General features: G+C 42.7%; 1 long non-coding RNA gene across 1 annotated transcript; it reads left to right on the top strand.

The window, feature by feature from the left end:
* Positions 1–5,035: 5,035 nt before the first annotated feature.
* On the top strand, positions 5,036–9,042 carry LOC119318352. Its single transcript, XR_005154086.1, has 6 exons — positions 5,036–5,398; positions 5,502–5,593; positions 6,657–6,801; positions 7,241–7,416; positions 7,535–7,633; positions 8,720–9,042. It is a non-coding gene; the product is annotated as an uncharacterized LOC119318352 (long non-coding RNA).
* The last annotated feature ends 9,532 nt before the right edge of the window (positions 9,043–18,574 follow it).

The raw sequence follows: 18,574 nt of genomic DNA, 5'->3' as shown, positions 1-18,574 counted from the left end.
GATCTTGCGTGTGCGTAGGATTTTTTTTTGAAATTACTACGTTCCCCAACACTTGTGATGGGCTAAGTTGGGACACCCATGCAGGGTTTGAACTTTCGAAAGTCGTGCTCGCGGTTATGTGGCATATGGGAATTTGTTAATGTCCGGTTGTAGAGAACTTGACACTCTACTTAATTAAAATGCATCAACCGCGTGTATAGCCGTGATGGTCTCTCCTCGGCGGAGTCCGGGAAGTGAACACGGTTCTTGTGTTATGCTTGAACATAAGTAGTTTCAGGATCACTTCTTGACCACTTCTAACTTCTCGACAGTTGCGTTGCTTCTCTTCTCGCTCTTATTTGCGTATGGTAGCCACCACATATGCTTAGTGCTTGCTGCAACTCCACCTCATCATACCTTACCCTAACCATAATCTTATATAGTCTTGATCTCGCGGGTGTGAGATTGATGAGTCCTCGTGACTCACAAATACTTCCAAATAGTTGCAGGTGCCGATGATACCAGTGCAGGTGACTCAACCGAGTCCAAGTGGGAGCTCGATGAAGATCTTGGTCATTGTTATGTTTAGTTTCCTGTTGATCAATAGTGGAGCCCAGTTGGGACGATCGGGGATCTAGCTTTTGGGGTTGTCTTCTTTTATTTTGGTTCCGTAGTCGGACCTTGATTATACTTTGGATGATGTATGTTTAACTTGTTATTTGTGTGAAGTGGCGATTGTAAGCCAGCTCTTTATCCCGTTCTTATTCGGTACATGGGATTGTGTGAAGATTACCCCACTTGCGACTAAACCACCATGCGGTTATGCCTCTAAGTCGTGGCTCGATACGTGGGAGATATAGCCGCATCGTGGGTGTTAGAAGTTGGTAATCAGAGCCATCCCCGACCTAGGAGCCCCCTGCTTGATCGAATCTCTGACGTTGTTGAGTCTAGAACAAAATATTTTGAGTCTTAGGATTATATATATCAGAGAGTAGGATTATTTTTACTCCTCAGTCCCTTCGTCGCTCTAGTGAGGCCTCCTGACATAGAAGTTTTGACTCTTCTCTCCTCAAATTTCACGAAAAAAAATTAGGATCACGCGGGTATCTTGGAATCGTTCCGATAGTCTTGTGACGAGAACATTGTTCTTGGTGCCTCCTGACATTTAGGGGTTGTTGCAGTGTCCCGGGGAGTTGAGCTTCGAGGTGTTGTCGTCACAATTTTATCATTACAGTTCTGGAATACCTGTGTTTCGCCGACATTGAAAATCTCTTTTATGCAGTTGTTGGTGAGATAACCTCGACGCCACCCAATATTGGGTCGGGAGTTCGGGAGTATTGCCATAACTCGTATAACGGATGCTTTTCGGAGGTTGAGGTACATGATTTCCGAAGGTTTCTTGGTTATGTGTTGAAGGATGGATACAACTGGATTTAGGGATTGTTAGTTTGGGTGCAATATTATACTTCCCTTGTATCCCCAACACCTGATTGCATAACCAGAAAGTTTCAGGAGTTTTATAAGTGGGAATTCAAGTATCTCGTAGGATATCTTTCCAACAGACACATGATACGATATGGGATCTAACATATGTTTGTTTCCGGCTTTTTTTTGCAAGCCAATCCTTTGTTTTGTTTTGAGTTGTGGTATTCGAGTTGCTTCAATGTCAAGTGTTGATTCCATACCTTTCCTAAGCAGTGTTCTCATATATCTATGTGGATGCTAATCTTTCTTGTTTATCGAGATTGTCATGTTAATTCTTTCCAACCGGTGTGCTTCTCTTCAAGTGGATCCTATCATTTTCAACATCCATGAGATCAGTTCTAAGCTTTTTCTCAATGGTGTTCGTTTCATCCATCCCCAAGTTGCCTTTTTTCCTGCCCTCCCACCCTTTTTCTTCAAGGACTCAGAATTCTTAATCAAATATCCATTTTATTCATGTGAAGTCTCTTTATTCTTTTCTCTCAATGTTCTTATCCGGTGATTCTCGGAACGACACTAACAGAGTTTCAAGTTCATCACTCTTCGTTCTCTTTCTTCTCTGGTGGATTCAATTCAAACTTTTGTTGTTGATCATATCCTTTTCCTCGTTTCAAATGCTTTCCCATGCCGTTGCATCTCTTAATCGCTCACCTCTCTCTATTCATGTCCGAAGTGCCGAAGATATCTCAGAAGATTCATGTTTCCATTCTTAATCCGTTTGAGCTATTTTGAGGTTGTTATCTCTTTTGAGGCATTTAATTCAACCGGTGCAATCTCTCTTTTCAAGCAAACTTTTCAATGGTGTTTCTCTTGAGTGGGCCCTAACCCACAGGTCTTTTCCCAGGATCTTACCTGGCTCTTCTGATTTTTCCGGAATTATTCTCAAATTCATTTCAAAGTTTGACGTAAGAATGAATTATCATCCGTCAAATGTCTTTCTCCAAGATCTTTCAATTTTTTTCATCTTTGGCTCAACCTCTCCTATTTTAATCATTCCGGAGTGTCTCAACAATTCTTGATGGTGCTTCTCGCCGTCATTCTGGGAGTTTGAAGACCAAAGAAGTGTTTTCCTCCAAATCTTATCTGTTCGCTCAAAGATTCATGGTTCAAGCTTGATGCCATCCTCTCATAATTGTTTTCGATTGTGAGAATTCTTTTCAACCATTCGGAGCAATCCAAGAGTCTTTTAAGTTTGATTCTCCGGAGCCCTTCATCTTAGAATTATTCATTCTCAGCATTCATCTCTCTTTCCCCAATCTTACTGGTGCATCGTTCAAATATCCTCTAATCAGTTCATGATCTCTCCGTGCTCATGTATCTAAATTCCCTCAAGTATTTTCATTCATTTCTAATTCTTCCCGACGAATTCTGCCTTTGCTTCGCTCTTTTTTCAAATCTTACGGTTGTTCGTTCAAGATTTCTCTTCCTTCTTTATCATATCAATTTATTCATTGGTTAAATCCTACCGGTGGTCCATTAACTTCACGCTATATCTCTCTTAATTGTTTCTACGAGAATAAGTGGTATGCCAAATCCGTTGCTTGTTATCAATCTAAGTTGATGAAGGATAAGCATAATGTAATTCTTATTCTTCTGAATCCAATTTCTTATTCCGAAGGTTCATCAATATTCTTGATCTCATTTTTTCATCTTTCTTTTCTGGAGTTCCGTGTTTTTCCGCATTATCTCGTCGCGAAACTCCATCTAAATCATCGCAAGGCCTCACCTTGTGTTTTCAACTTCTCTTTCCTTTTGTTTGACCATCCTTTTGTTACCGGAGTTCTTCTTGGAGGCTCTACATAGTGGTTCGTCAAGGATTCTTTTCATTCTTCAATTGTTCTTCAAGATTTCTCTCGGAGTTATTATCCGCCAAAGCTATATACTCAAAATTAAACGTGGTGCAAAACACATGTTTTGTTTTGAGGAGATCAAGTATTCCTCTTCTTGAATTCCGAAGTGCAATTCTTTCTACTGTATCATTTGAGGTGGTGTTATGTCATTCTTGATAATTTGAGTTTATGTTTCATGATTCACATGTTGTCAAGAATGAGGTATTTTAAATCCATCAATCTCTTCGTTGGAGTGATCTTGGGTTATATTTCACCTAAAGCCTTCCATAAGGAATGTTGCTTATTGTGGTGTCTATCGATAATCCAAGTTTCCTCCTATTCTCGCAGTGAAAGGAGTTTTCACCTCTTCATTGCTCTCAAGCAATCAATTGTTTTCCGTTAGTGGCCGGTTGTCGCCTCATAATTTTGACACGTTTTCCATAAGACCACAACAAGCTTGTTCTTTTGTTGCTGATTTTTTTTCAACAACTCTGTTCAATCCTTCTTTTAAGGATGCTCTCTCAAATTCATTGGAGGTAGAAGATGTTGTTTTCTTCTTCGTTACTTTCAATCCGTTCTATCTTTTGTTCCAGAGGCATTGTGATGTTGCACGCTTCGACCCATCATCCCATTTTTTGGCAAAGATCATGTACTTTCTTTTGCTTATCCATTCAACCGGAGTGTCGTGCCCTCTTTTCAAGTTCTTCCTATTCTGTCAAGTTTTTCCTCTCTTCTCAACTAGAGTGCTGTCTGAAATCTTTCTTACCCCTTGTGCCATTCTTTCAATAGTTTTGGAGGCAGTGTGTTGTTGATTTCATCAAGTATCCTCTCATCTTGTCAAGTTCATATTCTATGCCTTCCATTTCCAACCGGAGTGTTGTTATAATTGATCTTTATCGTTTCTTGTACATCTCGTTTCAACCGAAGTGCTTGCATGCACTTCTTGTCCATTGCAACCCTTTTTTATGTCTTTCAACCTCCAAGGTTCTAGTAATGTTCCATGTTTCCTCTTTTTCAATGTAGTGTTTTCAATTTTGTTCATCTTCGTTGTTTTCTTTCTTTAAATTTGTCCAACCTTGCAAGGTTCTTTGGTTTCACTCATTTGTCAAAGAAGCACTTCGCTTTAGCTTTTCTCTTCCTCTTCCGTTTCTCTCCGATGTCATCCTAGATCTTGGGACGAGATCCTCTTGTAGTGGTGGAGTGTTGTAATGCCCCGAAACCGATGTGCCGGGTGTCTTCCAGTTATTCGTTGTTGTTGCCTTCTCATCCGCTTGCGTGTTGCATCTTGTCATGTCATCATCCGCATTGCATCCGCATGTTTTCAAAACTTGCATTCGTCCGGGTCCACTACACCACGACACTACAAAGACGACATGCATCTGTTGGTATAAGTGAGTATCGCCGACACTTTTTTTGTCCCAAAATATACCGACACACAGTATGTTAGTGTTGTTTAAGCTTGTAACACACTATCTGTCACCAAAGCTCACAAAAACACCGACGAAATTTCTATCAGTAAATAGAAGCATTACCGATTGTTTGTGTGTCGCCAATTTGTGGGGACATAAAAAGTGTCGGCTTTGCGCTTCAGCCATGTCCGAAAAATATGGCGCGGGAAGAGAGCCAGGCGCGCGCCATAGGAAACACTCGATTCGCACCAGACCATCAAAATAAAAGAAAAAACACGTTCCTAAGCAGACCCCAACATGTTCGATCGATCCCCAATCTCACCCCCTCCCCTCTCTCTCTCGCGACCCACACACCCTAACCCTAACCCGACTGCGCCGCCGCGCCCGACATGGGCGCCGCCGCGCCGCCGCCCCAACCCACCAACCGGTCCCCTTGCGCCACCACATCTCGGACCGCGGCCTCCCTTCCCTTAGTCCGCAGTAGCAGCAGTGTCGTCTAGGACGGAGGAGCACTGTCCGCCGCCGAGGAGCAGCAGCGCGGTCCGCAAACAAGGATCCGCTGCGCGCCGGGAACATCAGCATCATACGCCGGAGGATCCTCTGCACCGACTACTGTTGAGGAGGAGCCCGCTGTTCTTCTTCCTTCAGCGGCGACCCCTGTCACGGCCCCGCCTCCAGATTTCAACAAGTAAGATGCAGGTATTTTTTCCTTACCTATCTTCTCGTGTGTTGCTATATGGAGTTCACATTTAATTGTGAATGATTTATAACCTGATGGCATGCCTTGCGTGATTACATCCAGGAGGTTCCACGTCTAGGAAATGGCATTATTGGTGTGGTGTTGTTCTGTTTTCTCAATGAATATGAGTCGCTCGATGGATGGGAATTGCTACTGTAAGTCATCTCAGAAACTAGTATTGACCCCCTAAAAAAGGAGTATTAATACAATACGCAAAATTATTAGGCTGCAGATAGTATGGGGTATATCAGTACATGACATAAAAAGTAGTAAATGATATGCCTGATAATGTTTGCTTGTCTTTGTCAGGTTTTTTAATTTTCTTTTTGAGTGGCTTCACACACATGTGCTTTTCTGCTGTACTGTATTGCGCCACAAAGACAATACTCGCAGGGATTCTGAAAAATAACTTGAAGCATGCCCATTAGTTAGTAGAGCATATTTTGCATTGCATCCATGACTTTCTTAGTACGTGTGTTCACTTCTAGGTCACTGCATCATGTGAAAAAAAACTGCCGATGCTATAATTTCTCAAAGAAAAGGAAGTTCATGTGAAGAACCATGGCGACACATGTGAGAAAAATATATTTGAGTCAGATATATATATACATATATAAATGGATGGATGTAATGTTCATAAAGACAGTCTATTTGTTCTTTTTTGTGAGGGAAAGACAGTCTGTTAGTTGTTAGTTAGAAAACTTATAAAGAAGATAGTCTGCAGTAAATGTGTATAAAAAATATAGGTCAGTAATATACTGTGATAATACCTCCTTGTTTTTGTCTGCAATAGTTGATTAATTTTTTAGAGTGTTAAAAAAAAACACTTCATGAGCTTCTTTTTGAATTGCTGAATAGATTTGTTTTGTTTTAGTCTGAAGTCCAGCAAGTGTGCTTCACGTGCTAGATTTTCCTGCGATTCAAAATCCTGCCCACCTATTCTGAACCCAAATCTATATTATCCACACATCAAGCCTATGAAGGCCCAGTGGCTTTGATGCACACCCATTACTCAATAAGAAAAGTAGAACAACCTATAAACATAGGAAAGATTAACGTGTGTGCGCTTGTTTGCCTTTTAATTTGTATAGGTGACCTGGTTTTCACTGTCAATTTTGACTCAGCTTGAATGTCTAAATAATGAACCCTTTTTGCACATGACATTTATGAATTCTCTCCTCACGGCAGCAGGTAATTTTCTCATGGATGTTTGCACAGGTGTTTGTTATTGCTTCCATACTAGTTTTGTTCAGTTGGTCAAGGTGGTGCTCCCTCTGCAGTACAGAACAATACCAGTGGAGATGCGTGGAGTACGCTATGCCATCCTGTGACCACAACCATTGGCTGCTACTGACGACGTGAGGTGATCTTCTTATATGTTCAATTCTTCAATTGTCATTTGAAATCCTTGGACTAGTGGCTGGGATTGTATTAGTTATTCGGAGATACCTATTTCTACTGACGGTCAATTAGTAAGTTGAACATAGCCCTCTTGTTATAGCCCAATTGTTGTTTTACTTCATTTTCGACAAATCAACATAACACTAAATATTGAGATTTCTAATATGTTGGGGAAGATTGTAAACCTACCTGTGATCCTTTTGTTTTATCTGTTTATGCCGTCAAAACAGGCACTGAGGGTTAGCCTTACGATTGTGTATGGTCCATAGTAGTGCCTTCTGTGTATGTCATGTCTATGACTTTTCGTTTTCCTGTACTGGATATCTTGTTCTTTCACTCCTAATACGTAGTCTTATTATAATCTAGGTGCTCATTATTTCTACTTCTTTATTGTCTCACAGATCACAAGTTTAATGTTCGAGTATTGAATCAAGAAATCTTCCGAATCTGTTAACATAGCCTCCACTTACTGTATGCTCAAGTCTCTTTGTGGCATATCAGATTTTAACTTCTGTTTTAGTCTGCTCAAGTGGAGAGGTCCGTGCAATTCAGAAATCAAAGTCACAAAATCAGTACTGTATGCCCACTTCTCCTATCCATATTTTCATAACTATGTTTCCTATATTTTTATAACTATGTTTCTTAATTATATTTGTTAGGTTTTCTAATTACTAGGGAAAATAAATTTGTTGCAGGCTGAAGATCTTGGCTATGACCCGCGGAGAGATGAAATATTTATCAGAGCACATATCCGTAAAACTGGAGTTCCTACCGCACAAGCAGAGACACTAATTGTTAGTCAGACATACACATCATGTGTTATTCTTTAGTACATCCATGCATGTGACTGCATATCAATTGATCCCGAGTATTATTCTTGTTAACTTTTTTCCATGAGATGACACTGCTATGATTTGTTTGATGGGTCAGGAAGACATAGGTTCAGAATGGGCACGATAACGTGATACTAAATCTTTGTTATAGCTGAACTGAAGCGTGCTTTCTTTTAAAGATCAGCCACAAAAAAAAAATACTTGACCATTATTTTTAGGGAACCATTTTTAGTTCAGTCCACATATTACGATTACACCCGACTCCTTTTTTTTAGAGAAACATAGTTGTTGTAGCTTCTGCAGCATTTGTTTAGTTTCAGGATTTTAACCATAGCAAAAAATAACATATGCAAACCTCTATTGTATACCACACAATGTTTCATAGCATGCATGAACCAGAACACAAGCAATGTCCTGTAAATTGACTTGTTTTCACCAAGTGCACTACTACATATATGACTGCAATCTCTGTGATTTTTTGCCGATTCAGTAACTTTGAATGTAATCTCTGAAATCACAGTAAAGACCTTAGTCATGTTGTCTTAGAAAATACTCCCTCCGTTCCAAAATAGATGACCCAACTTTATACTAACTTTAGTACAAAGTTGGGTCATCTATTTTGGAACGGAGGGAGTACCTGATTGCTCATCAACAAATTCAGACATTTTTATAGTAAGCCATTTGTGATATGCTAGCTGCTATGCTGACTTTGCTTTATATATTCTAATAAGGTTATTTTTGTAACTTGAATCTTTGCATAATTATAGTCTTTTTTTAGATTACTGGCTTTATTTTTCAGATCCTTTATTTAGTAGATAAAAAGGCCTCTTTGTTTGTTTTATGTTTCAAATCTAATAGTAAAGAAAAAGACATGCATAATTTTTACTAGAGAGCTTATGCAGTCAAGTATCTATTTACTTTTCTTGTAAGCAAGCTGGTATGTTGTACACCTTCTGTTTCTTGGGCCTTTGGACTCAAGGGCAACTCACGAATTTGCAGAAATTGTATTATTTCTAAGATTGCTGAAACATATGAGTTCTTTTGTAGGGACAAATGATAGAAAGTAGCAAGTCCACTTGTTGATTGAAGATGTCCTCGTGATTGTTTTTGTTGAGAACATGGATGAAACATTTTGTTCATATGGAGCTTGATTTGGCTTGGCGATTGATGAGTTAGTCTTCCATAATATTCTATAGCAGAGCAGTGATAAAGCACTTGATCTCTTAGGAACTTTGCCATTCTGTTTGTAACATGCCTATCGGATATCTGACTTGTGTATTTCCTTAATGGTTGTAGCTAACTTTTGTGAGGTTGTGAAGAAAACTAATGAATCTTGTGTGTGTGTATTGAATGAATGCATTAATCAATGATATCTTGTGATGAACAAAAGAGTACAATTGTTTGTATATGTATTGCGTAGTGAACATGAATTGAATATTATGAATGCAATTTCATTCAAAATATGGTGCATTTGCATTTGTGTTGAAATGTAGAACTCTGGCAGCAAATGTGTCGGTAGAAGAATAGAACGTCACACTATCTGTTCGCATAGTGCACTGACACACAAACTGTCGGCGTAGCAATGGACGTTGCATAATCTGTCGGCATAGCACATTGTCAGAAGATCTGTCGGCATAACATAGTCTGTCGATGTAGAAATGTCTGTCGCTGTAGATCTCACCTACGTTGTCATACTATCTGTTGGCAAAAACCTTTCCTGACAGGACTATAGGTGACAACTTTGTTCTGTCGGAAAAGGTTTTTGCCGACACTAAATGTGTCGCCTTAGGTGGCCTATGCCGACAGACTATTTGACGCTGCTTTGAGTGTCGTGGTGTAGTGGGTCTCCCAGTTCTCTCTGTTGTCCGTTATGAGCCCATACACACCTGCACGCGCCCGCGGCACGTCCGAAATATTATTTTATAGGTGGCCGAAAAATGTTCTCGAAATGGGTTGAAAGTTGGCATGCGGTGTTGTTATGTTGTCAGTAGATTGCCTGCCAAGTTTCATCGCATTCGGAGTCCGTTTGACGCCCCAACGGTTAACTATAGCGGCATTATAGTCGGTCTTTCGTCGGATGTTTCGGTCCCCTAAACGGCCGTCGGGCCTCCCTCTTCTCTCTCTCTCTTCTCAGCCAAACCACACACTTGACCTCGTCCACCTAACCCTCTTTGCACAGTGCATAGACCCCTCTCGCGCGTCCGAAACTTCCCCGAACCCGACCCGGGCAATCGTCACTGATGGGTCCGGATCATCCCCAAACATCTATAAAACATCTCTGTTTTTCTTTTTGGTCTCCCTAGCCTATTTTTCCTGACCGTCTGATTTCGATCGGAGGGATTTGGTAGCCCATAACCTAATCCCCTACCTATATATGAGCCTAACCCTAATCCTAGGATGTCCCATCCGTCCATTCCGCCCACCGCCGCCAGCCCACTTGGTCTCCTCGGCTTCCTCACCGAGCCAACCACCATCCATCCCGATCCACCTCCCTCCAACCAGAGCCTCCGACCGCCTCCCATGATTTCCGCGCCACCAAAAATCCCCATCAGCCACAGCCCTCGTCCTCGTCAGCCCCGTCACTGTCGGCGACCTCAACCACCACGGCGTCGCCCTCATCCATCAGGCCAGGACCCCTTCGTGCCCTCTCCTTCCCTTCCTACTTTCCCGTTCTTCTCTCTCTCATATGGAGCTCTTTGTCTCCCAGAAACCACCCACGACCGACGACCTCGAGCTGCCATGGATGGGCGCCACCAAGTCCAACCACAAACGCCGGGAACCGCTCCGCCACGACCTCCTCCGGCCTCGTCTGCCCCATCCCCGTTGAAGGCCCGCCGTTGTCGCTCTAGTTCGGCATGACCAGCGTGACAAGTTCTTCTACCTCACGCTCGTCCTCGTCTCCTCTCGACCCCGAGCATGTCATCGCTTGCGCCTCCGCGACCCTCCGCCGCTCCTTGCCGTTCCGAACGGATCCGGCTGCATCCGTGCCATCCCCGTGCATGTGCCGTCGTGCCTCATCGTTGGCTGGCTGCGAGTCCCAGCCCCAGCGCCGCCGGCCGGCCATCAAGTCTGCATCCTCTGCTTCGAGCGACAGAGGGTAACGGGCCTTGACCGCGTTGACCAGTCGCCTTGTTTGACCCGCATCAACCCGCAATTGGGCCGTGTCTCCCGAAGACCCAGCCTGCTCCTCCGCGGACCCAGCAACCGCGTCCTCCCGCGGGTCGCCTTCCCAACCGGGCCGAGGCCCATGGGTGAGCAGTCCCAAGCGCCCTCCTTTTTTCCATTGTTGGGCCAGCTAGATACGACCCGATGTGTTTTTTCCCTGCTGCGAATTTGTCTATTACCCACAGGAACGTCTGTTTTACAGAAAAGCCCTCCAACATCATGCATATCATAACTCACCAACCGTGCATCGGATCTAAATAAATTATATATGCAACTTGCTTAGAATCTCGTCTAGTTTCAAAATATGTTGTCTTCATCCATGTTAAAAGTGTTAAAAATGTTGTTTGTTTAAATTCGCCTATTGCCATGTTAAAATGCTTTAATTCATAACTAATTAACCGTAGCTCCAAATTTAATAAACTTTATATGTAAATGGGGTAGAAAAATGCCTAGTTTAACATGGTGGCTTTACTTTGCATGTTTAACAACTCTAAAATATGGTTTAGGGCAGAACAATACCAAATTCATAATATGCATATGAGGATTTTCCAGAATTGTTGTTTGTTATATCCGGCCTCATTTAAACTTGTCTAGATAGGTAGTTTTCTTATGCTTCATCTCTTGCCATGTTTAACAACATTTAATATTGTTGGGTTCCTAAACGAGAGAGAACTAAATAATTGATGTGGTGTTTCGTCAATACGCAACTCGTTGCATATTGACCCCACTTAATTTGTAGTATTGTTTGTGCACTTTGCCATGCCATGCCTCATTAAACCGGACGTGCATCATACTTGGTTGTGCATCATGCCATGATTATGTGTGCTGGTTGTTTACCATGTTGTTTGCCTCTTTCCGGTGTTGCTTCTTCGGGTTTGTTCCGATAACGTCGCGTTTGTGAGGATTCGTTCGACTTTGTCCGTTTGTCTTCTTCATGGACTCGTTCTTCTTCCTTGTGGGATCTCAGGCAAGATGACCATACCCTCGAAATCACTTCTATCTTTGCTTGCTAGTTGTTCGCTCTACCGCTATGTCGCGCTACCTACCACTTGTTATATCATGCCTATGTTATCGCTTTTGCTCAGCCCCTCATATAGCGTTGTTAGTTGCAGGTGAAGATGAAGTTTGTTCCATGTTGGAACATGGATATGTTGGGATATCACAATATCTCTTATTTAATTAATACATATATATACTTGGTAAAGGGTGGAAGGCTCGGCCTTATGCCTGGTGTTTTGTTCCACTCTTGCTGCCCTAGTTTTCGTCATACCGGTGTTATGTTCCTTGATTTTGTGTCCCTTACACTGTTGGGTGTTATGGGAACCCCTTGACAGTTCGCTTTGAAAAAAACTCCTCCAGCAAGGCCCAACCTTGGTTTTACATTAGCCTAACAACCTATACCTTTCCCTTGGGAGTAATTAAACCGAGGGTCATCTTTATTATAACACCCACGGGCCAGTGCTTCTCCAAGTGTTGGTCCGAACCGGGCAGCCTGCGGGGCCACTTCGGGGCAACTTGAGGGATGGGTTTTTTACTCGTAGCTTGACCTATCCAGTGTTGCCCTGAGAACGAGATATGTGCAGCTCCTATCGGGATTGTCGGCACATCGGGCGGCTTTGCTGGTCTTGTTTTACCATTGTCGAAATGTCTTGTAACCGGGATTCCGAGACTGATCGGGTCTTCCCGGGAGAAGTAGTATCCTTTGTTGACCGTGAGAGCTTGTGATGGGCTAAGTTGGGACACCCCTGCAGGGTTTGAACTTTCGAAAGTCATGCCCACGGTTATGTGGCAGATGGGAATTTGTTAATGTCCAGTTGTAGAGAACTTGACACTTAACATAAGTAAAATGCATCAACCACGTGTGTAGCCGTGATGGTCTCTTCTCGGCGGAGTCCGGGAAGTGAACACGGTTCTTGTGTTATGCTTGAACGTAAGTAGTTTCAGGATCACTTCTTGATCACTTCTAGCTTCTCGACCATTGCGTTGCTTCTCTTCTCGCTCTTATTTGCGTTAGTTAGCCACCACATATGCTTAGTGCTTGCTACATCTCCACCTCATTACCTTACCCTTCCCATAAGCTTATATAGTCTTGATCTCGCGGGTATGAGATTGCTGAGTCCTTGTGACTCACAGATACTTCCAAACAGTTGCAGTTGCCGATGATACCAGTGCAGGTGATTCAACCGAGCCCAAGTGGGAGCTCGACGAAGATCTTGGTCGTTGTTATGTTTAGTTTCCTGTTGATCAATAGTGGAGCCCAGTTGGCACGATCAGGGACCTAGCTTTTGGGGTTGTCTTCTTTTATTTTGGTTTCATAGTCGGACCTTGATTGTACTCTGGATGATGTATATTTAACTTGTTATTTGTGTGAAGTGGCGATTGTAAGCCAACTCTTTATCCCATTCTTATTCAGTACATGGGATTGTGTGAAGATTACCCCACTTACGACTAAACCACCATGCGGTTATGCCTCTAAGTCGTGCCTCGACATGTGGGAGATATAACCGCATCGTGGGTGTTAGAAGTGTTGGGGAACATAGTAATTTCAAAAAATTTCCTACGCACACGCAAGATCATGGTGATGCATAGCAACGAGAGGGGAGAGTGTGATCTACGTACCCTTGTAGACCGACAGCGGAAGAGTTAGCACAACGCGGTTGATGTAGTCGTACGTCTTCACAGCCCGACCGATCAAGCACCGAAACTATGGCACCTCCGAGTTTTAGCACACGTTCAGCTCGATGACGATCCCCGGACTCCGATCCAGCAAAGTGTCGGGGAAGAGTTCCGTCAGCATGACGGCGTGGTGACGATCTTGATGTTCTACCGTCGCAGGGCTTCGCCTAAGCACCGCTACAATATTATCGAGGATTATGGTGGAAGGGGGCACCGCACACAGCTAAGAAAAGGATAACGTGGATCAACTTGTGTGTCTAGGGGTGCCCCCTGCCCCCGTACATAAAGGAGCAAGGGGAGGAGGCCGGTCGGCCCTATAGGCGCGCCAAGAGGAGTCCTCCTCCTAGTAGGAGTAGGACTCCTACTAGGAGGGGGAAGGAAGTGGGGAGGGAGAAGGAAAGGGGGGCGCCGCCCCCCTATCCTAGTCCAATTCGGACCAGGAGGGAGGAGGCACGCAGCCCACCCTGGCTGCCCTTCTCTCTCTCCACTAAGGCCCATATGGCCCATTACTTCTCCCGGGGGGGTTCCGGTAACCCTCCGGTACTTCGGTTTTCTCCGAAATCACCCAGAACACTTCCGGTGTCCGAATATAGCCATCCAATATATCAATCTTTATGTCTCGACCATTTCGAGACTCCTTGTTATGTCCGTGATCACATCCGGGACTCCGAACTAACTTCGGTACATCAAAACTCATAAACTCATAATATAACTGTCATCGAAACCTTAAGCGTGCGAACCCTACGGCTTCGAGAACAATGTAGACATGACCGAGACATGTCTCCGGTCAATAACCAATAGTGGAACCTGGATGCTCATATTGGCTCCCACATATTCTATGAAGATCTTTATCGGTCAGACCACATAACAACATACGTTGTTCCCTTTGTCATTGGTATGTTACTTGCCCGAGATTCGATCATCGGTATCTCAATACCTAGTTCAATCTCGTTACCGGCAAGTCTCTTTACTCGTTTCGTAATACATCATCTCGCAACTAACTCATTAGTTGCAATGCTTGCAAGGCTTATGTGATGTGCATTATCGAGAGGGCCCAGAGATACCTCTCCGACAATCAGAGTGACAAATCCTAATCTCGAAATACGCCAACCCAACATTTACCTTTGGAGACACCTGTAGAGCTCCTTTATAATCACCCAGTTATGTTGTGATGTTTGGTAGCACACAAAGTGTTCCTCCGGCAAACGGGAGTTGCATAATCTCATAGTCATAGGAACATGTATAAGTCATGAAGAAAGCAATAGCAACATACTAAACGATCGGGTGCTAAGCTAATGGAATGCGTCATGTCAATCACATCATTCTCCTAATAATGTGATCCCGTTAATCAAATGACAACACATGTCTATGGTTACGAAACATAACCATCTTTGATTAATGAGCTAGTCAAGTAGAGGCATACTAGTGACGTTTACTTTGTCTATGTATTCACACAAGTATTATGTTTCCGGATAATACAATTCTAGCATGAATAATAAACATTGATCATGATATAAGGAAATAAAATAATAACATTATTATTGCCTCTAGGGCATATTTCCTCCACTCTCCCACTTGCACTAGAGTCAATAATCTACATTACACAGTAATGATTCTAACACCCATGGAGCTTTGGTGCTGATCATGTTTTGCTCATGGAAGAGGCTTAGTCAACGGGTCTGCAACATTCAGATTCGTATGTATCTTGCAAATCTCTATGTCTCCCACCTGGACTAGATCCCGGATGGAATTGAAGCGTCTCTTGATGTGTTTGGTTCTCTTGTGAAATCTGGATTCCTTTGCCAAGGCAATTGCACCAGTATTGTCACAAAAGATTTTCATTGGACCCGATGCACTAGGTATGACACCTAGATCGGATATGAACTCCTTCATCCAGACTCCTTCGTTTGCTGCTTCCGAAGCAGCTATGTACTCCGCTTCACATGTAGATCCCGCCACAACGCTTTGTTTAGAACTGCACCAATGACAGCTCCACCGTTTAATGTAAACACGTATCTGGTTTGTGATTTAGAATCGCCCGGATCAGTGTCAAAGCTTGCATCAATGTAACCATTTACGATGAGCTCTTTGTCACCTCCATATATGAGAAACATATCCTTAGTCCTTTTCAGGTATTTCAGGATGTTCTTGACCGCTGTCCAGTGATCCACTCCTGGATTACTTTGGTACCTCCCTGCTAGATTTATAGCAAGACACACATCAGGTCTGGTACACAGCATTGCATACATGATAGAGCCTATGGCTGAAGCATAGGGAACATCTTTCATTTTCTCTCTATCTTCTGCATTGGTCGGGCATTGAGTCTTACTCAATTTCACACCTTGCAACACAGGCAAGAATCCTTTCTTTGCTTGATCCATTTTGAACTTCTTCAAAAAAAATTCAAGGTATGTGCTTTGTGGAAGTCCAATTAAGTGTCTTGATCTATCTCTATAGATCTTAATGCCCAATATGTAAGCAGCTTCACCGAGGTCTTTCATTGAAAAACTCTTATTCAAGTATCCCTTTATGCTATTCAGATATTCTATATCATTTCCGATAAGTAATATGTCATCTACATATAATATCAGAAATGCTACAGAGCTCCCACCCACTTTCTTGTAAATACAGGCTTCTCCAAAAGTCTGTACAAAACCAAATGCTTTGATCACACTATCAAAGCGTTGATTCCAACTCCGAGAAGCTTGCACCAGTCCATAAATGGATCGCTGGAGCTTGCATACTTTGTTAGCTCCCTTTGGATCGACAAAACCTTCCGGTTGCATCATATACAACTCTTCTTCCAGAAATCCATTCAGGAATGCAGTTTTGACATCCATCTGCCAAATTTCATAATTATAAAATGCGGCAATTGCTAACATGATTCGGACAGACTTAAGCATCGCTACGGGTGAGAAGGTCTCATCGTAGTCAATCCCTTGAACTTGTCAAAAACCTTTTGCGACAAGTCGAGCTTTGTAGACAGTAATATTACCGTCAGCGTCAGTCTTCTTCTTGAAGATCCATTTATTCTCAATTGCTTGCCAATCATTGGGCAAGTCAACCAAAGTCCATACTTTGTTCTCATACATGGATCCCATCTCAGATTTCATGGCTTCAAGCCATTTTGCGGAATCTGGGCTCACCATCGCTTCTTCATAGTTCGTAGGTTCATCATGATCTAGTAGCATGACTTCCAGAACAGGATTACCATACCACTCTGGTGCGGATCTTACTCTAGTTGATCTACGAGGTTCAGTAGTATCTTGTTCTGAAGTTTCATGATCATTATCATTAGCTTCCTCACTAATTGGTGTAGGTGTCATAGAAACTGGTTTTTGTGATGTACTACTTTCCAATAAGGGAGCAGGTACAGTTACCTCGTCAAGTTCTACTTTCCTCCCACTCACTTCTTTCGAGAGAAACTCCTTCTCTAGAAAGTTTCCGAATTTAGCAACAAAAGTCTTGCCTTCGAATCTGTGATAGAAGGTGTATCCAATAGTTTCCTTTGGATATCCTATGAAGACACATTTCTCCGATTTGGGTTCGAGCTTATCAGGTTGAAACTTTTTCACATAAGCATCGCAGCCCCAAACTTTCAGAAACGACAACTTTGGTTTCTTGCCAAACCACAGTTCATAAGGCGTCGTCTCAACGGATTTTGATGGTGCCCTATTTAACGTGAATGTGGCCGTCTCTAGAGCATATCCCCAAAACGATAGCGGTAAATCAGTAAGATACATCATAGATCGCACCATATCTAGTAAAGTACGATTACGACGTTCGGACACACCATTACGCTGTGGTGTTCCGGGTGGCGTGAGTTGCGAAACTATTCTGCATTGTTTCAAATGTACACCAAACTCGTAACTCAAATATTCTCCTCCACGATCAGATTGTAGGAATTTTATTTTCTTGTTACAATGGTTTTCAACTTCACTCTGCAATTCTTTGAACTTTTCAAATGTTTCAGACTTATGTTTCATTAAGTAGATATACCCATATCTGCTTAAGTCATCTGTGAAGGTGAGAAAATAATGATATCCGCCACGAGCCTTAACATTCATCGGACCACATACATCTGTATGTATGATTTCCAACAAATCTGTTGCTCTCTCCATAGTACCGGAGAACGGTGTTTTTGTCATCTTACCCATAAGGCACGGTTCGCAAGTACCAAGTGATTCATAATCAAGTGGTTCCGAAAGCCCATCAGTATGGAGTTTCTTCATGCGCTTTACACCGATATGACCCAAACGGCAGTGCCACAAATAAGTTGCACTATCATTATCAACTCTGCATCTTTTGGCTTCAACATTATGAATATGTGTGTCACTACTATCGAGATTTAATAAGAATAGACCACTCTTTAAGGGTGCATGACCATAAAAGATATTACTCATATAAATAGAACAACCATTATTCTCTGATTTAAATGAATAACCGTCTCGCATCAAACAAGATCCAGATATAATGTTCATGCTTAACGCTAGCACCAAATAACAATTATTTAGGTCTAATACTAATCCCGAAGGTAGATGTAGAGGTAGCGTGCTGACTGCGATCACATCGACTTTGGAACCATTTCCCACGCGCATCGTCACCTCGTCCTTAGCCAATCTTCGCTTAATCCATAGTCCCTGTTTCGAGTTGCAAATGTTAGCAACAGAACCAGTATCAAATACCCAGGTGCTACTGCGAGCATTAGTAAGGTACACATCACTAACATGTATATCACATATACCTTTGTTCACCCTGCCATCCTTCTTATCCGCCAAATACTTGGGGCAGTTCCGCTTCCAGTGACCAGTCTGCTTGCAGTAGAAGCACTCAGTCTTAGGCTTAGGTCCAGGTTTGGGTTTCTTCTCTTGAGTAGCAACTTGCTTGCTGTTCTTTTTGAAGTTCCCCTTCTTATTTCCTTTGCCCTTTTTCTTGAAACTAGTGGTCTTGCTGACCATCAACACTTGATGCTCCTTCTTGATTTCTACCTCCGCAGCTTTCAGCATTGCGAAGAGCTCGGGAATAGTCTTATTCATCCCTTGCATATTACAGTTCATCACG

This window comes from Triticum dicoccoides, chromosome 6A (assembly GCF_002162155.2).
Source record: "Triticum dicoccoides isolate Atlit2015 ecotype Zavitan chromosome 6A, WEW_v2.0, whole genome shotgun sequence".
In the NCBI taxonomy this organism is placed as follows: Eukaryota; Viridiplantae; Streptophyta; class Magnoliopsida; order Poales; family Poaceae; genus Triticum; species Triticum dicoccoides.
Note: the sequence above shows the minus strand (reverse complement) of the source record. Positions and strands in the feature narration are given on the sequence as shown.